Source organism: Triticum urartu, chromosome 7A (genome assembly GCF_056163025.1).
Source record: "Triticum urartu cultivar PI428250 chromosome 7A, HENAU_Tu73, whole genome shotgun sequence".
NCBI classification, from domain to species: domain Eukaryota; kingdom Viridiplantae; phylum Streptophyta; class Magnoliopsida; order Poales; family Poaceae; genus Triticum; species Triticum urartu.
The window spans coordinates 517,074,651-517,079,874 of record NC_141879.1 but is presented as its reverse complement, the minus strand read 5'-3'; positions in this window follow the sequence as shown (position 1 = coordinate 517,079,874).

Below are 5,224 nucleotides of genomic sequence, written 5' to 3'. Positions count from 1 at the left end.
GAATTTCCTGTTTAAGAATAATTCCAGTAATTTAATTACTGCGTCAGCATTACGTCAGGGTGACGTCAGCGGTCAACGGGGACGTCCAGGTCAAACCTGACTGGTGGGTCCCGCGTGTCAGTAGTTAATTAAACTAATTATTTTTAGTTAAGACTAATTTGATTTAGTTAGCAGAGGGGGGCCCACTTGTCATTGACTCAGGAAAGTCAAATTGGGGTCAAACCCCTGGTCAGCGGGGCTAATCCCGCCGGTGTTGAGTCGCCGGCGTGGCTGAGACGGCGGAGGGCTTCGGATTTGGTCCTCCGATGACCAAATCGACGGCGGAGACGTGCTACGCGTAGCTGGGGCTCGTGCGCATCTAGTGGGGCAAGTGGGAGGAGCTGGGGTGGAGCGAGCTCACCGGAATCGAGCTCGTGGCAGCGGCCGGAGTTCAGACGGGGTTGGGTTCGACGCTACGGTGCACGGGAGAAGGAGCTGGTGGTGGCTACGGGCTCCTGGTGCTGCGCTGAGCACAACGGCGATCTTGGCTTCGAGCCACTGTGGCTCTGGCCACGACGGCGCCATGGCCGGCGGCAGGGAACTTTCGGGTGCGGTGGAAATGGCGACTACAGAGGCCAAACGAGCACGGGAGCTTGGGGAAGAGGAAGAGGAGCTCACAGCGGGGTTGGAGAGGGGGTCAGCGAGCTCGGGGAGGTCCTGGCCGTGGCGAATCGACCGGAGACGGCTCGGGTGCCCGAGGTTGAAGACGAGGGCGAAGACGGCGTTCGGCGGCGTTTGGAGTCACGTGGGTCGGCGGAGAGGTCCAGGGTGACGAGGCGGAGCTATTGGGCTCGTCGGAGGGGCGAGGGGGTGGCTCTGGTGGCGTCTAGGGCGAACCGCGGCGAGGAACGCGCTCGGCCATCGCGAGATAGAGTGAGGGAGACGAGGGGGAGAGTGAGGGAGGATGAGAGGGGGACGTGGGGGTCGCGTGGCATCCCTGGACGTCTCCAGGGCGTCGGCAGAAGCAGGAGCTGGCCGGCGTGTGGCCGCGGGCGCCGACCACGCGCTCCTCGTCCTTCTGGCGGGACGAGGTCGACGACTGGCAGGGCCAGTTGGCTGGGCCGAGCCAGGTGGGCTGGGCCAGCACAGGTAAGGCCGGCTTCCCTCTCTCTCTTTTTTTGATTTGTTTCTATTTTTGCTATTTAACTACAACTGTTGGGCTTTATTTAAAATACTAAAACGTTTCCAAAAATCCTGAAAATAATTGTGGGCTCTGTTTAGAATATATCCAACAGCAAGCATTTATTTCTAGAATTATTTGAATATTTAAATTATTTTATAGCATTTAAATGCCCAACTTCAAATACTTATGATTTAATTCAATGACCTTCTGTTGACCTAGAAAATTGTGCACCAATTTTGCAAGAGGTTCTAACCCAAGACAAAGAGGGTGAACTTTTTAGAAGGGCATTTCAGGTTCATTGAAAATAATTTTATTAAACTCTAGTTGTTTCCAGGGGGGTGTTGGGGGTTTCTGCCTTCCCCATTTCAAACTTAAAAGGAAATTAAACATGATGCACACTCTAATGCTTGAACTAACTAGGGTGTGACAAAGATAGCCCCTGACTCTCCATTATGGAGAATGGAGATTATCTTGTCTCCAATTCTTGCCTCTCGCCTAATGTTACTTCCAAGAACCTCCTTGCGAATGTCCAAACATTTTTTCCATTCTTTTATTAGCATGTGTTCACCGCTTTTAGAAATCCGATATGCACAGGTGAGCTCCTTAGATTCACCTGGATGTATGTTCATAACTGCAAGGCGACCATTCTGATACATCAGATGAGGCACACAATCCATCGGGATTTCCTGTTGAAAAACATAGTAATAACTTCGTAGTTAGCAATGATGTACTAGTTTTAGAAGTATGCAAAAGATGCACGGATGTCGTAATAGTAAAAAATCTTACCAGGGTATCTCCATAGAAGTTAACGTGGTTCAACACGTGCACTAGTGGCACATATTCACCATAATTTGGAGGAGTTCGATAATAGGTATGGTAATTCTCAAGAAAGGTACAATAAGCAATCATATGACTTTTCTCCTTATAAGTTAATTCGGAGCCATCAGTGTAGTGGGTTTTGTCTACCATCTTTTGCACATTCTTTGAAGATTCAAAATAAGCTGTCAATGGAAATAAGTTGTCAACTATTTTGAAATAAACAATATAAATTAGTTAATAACTATGTTTGAGAAACTCACATTGCGATAGAATCGGAAGCGTATCAACAAGGACCCAAATGTCCATATTGTCTTGCTCGATGTCAGGATTACCAAGATCCATGGTGACAATCATACCCTCATAAAAACCATACATTTTGCAAAGTGCTTCCTAATTTTGGCAACCAAAATGGGTTACGCTCTGAGAATTGTACAGATTTGCTTCAAAATCGATATCATGATGGGTCCTTAGGTGTATTTTCTTTGTTTCATAATTTTCATGGTCTTCAAAACCCATCCTCTCCAAGACATAGCGTCTTGCATGGCATGGGATAAGCTAGTCGAATTGTAAAAGATGAAAATTAGACGTTGAAATAGTTGAAGTCATGCTTAATTACAAAAAAACACTTGTCGTTGTTGCGTACCGTTTCAACATCGAAGGTCTCCTCGAGGTTAATGCTGAAGCGCCGATCTTCATCCAGCTCAACGAACCTGTCGCACATACCTCGATCATCATGGCACCAGCTGCACTCCCCCGGGAGACTGTCGTCGTCCGAGTACGACATTTCCTACGTTCATAATTCAAAGATTATACTTGTACATATTCTAGCACGAGTCATGCTAGAATTCACGGAAAAATCCGGCATGACCTTTGCTAAAAAAAGGACATATCGAGCGCCTGAAATTTGCCGGAACGGAAATTAATCAACACTCCGGCAAAACATAGGCCACTCGGAGGTGTAACCAAAACATGAAATAATTGCTTAAACTAAAAAATAACAACAAATATGACATGTTCAACTAGTTCTATTAATTCAACTAGTTCTTACTAAATATAAACTTAGTATAAAAGAAAAAACTGGTTCTTTCTAAAAATAAAGTAGTTCAACTAGTTATTAATTTACTTACTATACTAGTTCAACTAGAACTTAACATGTTCAACTAAAACTAAACTAGTTCTATTAATTCAACTCGTTCTTACTAAATATAAACTTAATATAAATAGAAAGAAACTAGTACATCTACTACTACTAATTAACATCTAACTACTACATCTACTACTAATTAACATCTACTACTGCTAATTATACAACTAGTTTACCATCACTACTAGTAATTAATATCCACTACTTCTAAAAATCATTATCTATGAACCCTAAATTAACATCTACTACTACTAAAATCATCTACTAACTAAGCAAAGAGAGAGGGGTGGGGGAGGGGTGGGGGGCTTACAGAGGGAGAGACGGTGGCAGGGAGGTGCTCGGCGGCGAGGGCGGGCTCGGGATCGGGAGGCGGCGGTCCTGGGCGGCGGTGAGGTCGAGGGCGGCGAGAGTGTGGTCGAGAGCGGCGGCGGTGAGGTCGAGGGCGGCAAGAGTGTGGTCGAGAGCGGCGGCGGGCGGCGGCGGTGAGGTTGAGGGCGGGCTCGGGCGGCGGCGGTGAGGGCAGGCGCGCTCGGGCTCGGGTGGCGGCGATAGGAGTAGGGGAACAGGCCGGGGGGGAAAGGAGGACTTAGAGAAATTTTGAGCCGGGGGGTGGTTAACTCGAACTAGCAGTAGCGCTCATATGGAAAACGCGCTATAGCTAACTTATCTATAGCGCGCTTCAGTGAAAACCGCTACTGCTAATGGAAGCAGTTATATCAAAAATATACATTGGTCATCACTGATCTTTTTGTGTATAATCTAAATAGTCAACATGAATCCTCACTGTACCTGTATAGGTACAGGCGAGGATTCATATTGCAACCACAAATCATACACATATAGTTCAATGAAGACCAAGTGCTCGAGATAGGTTGGGAAGTAGCATCTTTAAGGTGGTAAACACCTTGTTCGCTTAGCAGTATGGGACTAAACTTAATTAGTTGCGGTGATACTTAGCAGTAGCGTGTTTTGAAGAAAACCGCTGCTACTAAGTTCTTTAGCAGTAGCGCGTCCATGGGAAGGGCGCTACTACTATATCTAGCCTGGGGGCAACACCATGGCAATTATAGTAGTAGCGCTCTTTCACCTAGAGCGCTACTGCTACTTAGTCATTAGTAGCGCTCTTTTCTGAATCTCGCTACTGCTAATTAGCAGTAGCGTTTGTTTTTAAGCCGCGCTGCTGCTAAGATTCCGTGTATAAGATTTTCCCTAGTAGTGATGCATGATTATGACCAATTATACTATCTAGCCGATGACAACTATCCATCTTGGTCAACATTTATGAAGAGATGACCTCTTCTTCCTGCGCAAAGAATGTATATTGATCTATTCTCATGGCCGCTCTCAGATGCACATATAGCGGCTGTTTTGGCTCTCTTTGGCTGGGAGTCGCCAGTTGAGCCGCTCTTGGGAACGCCGCTGGAAGGCGCGATGGCGTAGATGCCGCAACGCCACCGTGGTGGTTAATTAGGACGTGCCAATGAACACGCAACCTTTGAAGATGCTTGTGTGGAATGTGCGAGGCCTCAACGCTCCTATGAGGAGGAATGCGGTCTTTCAGTTGGTAAATTCGGCTAGCCCGGCCATTGTATGTCTGCAGGAAACGAAAATGCATGAGATCTCGGACACTATTGTACGACAGTGCCTTGGCAATAAATTGGGCAAGTTCTTTTACTTGCCTGCTGTGGGGACACGTGGGGGTATATTGATAGCATGGGATGAAACAATCACCCAGCTCGAACCCGCATCATACTAATCATACGCTTACGGTGCTTGTTAAGTACACGGATGATGCTCAGCCATGGTGGCTGAATTGTGTTTATGGGTCACAAGAGGAGAGTGATAAAGTTGAGTTCACGCAAGATTTGGTGGATATTATGGACCTACATGTCGTCCCTTGGCTGGTTGTGGGAGATTTCAACCTACTCACTAAGGAGGAGGACAAGAACAATGCTTTGGTCAATAGGAGGATGTTGGGCAGATTTCGTGCCAAGCTTAATAGACTTGAGCTCAAAGAACTATACTTAAATGGTAGATGGTATACGTGGTCGAATGAAAGGCAGAATGCAACATTGGAGAAGATAGACTACGTCTTTGCC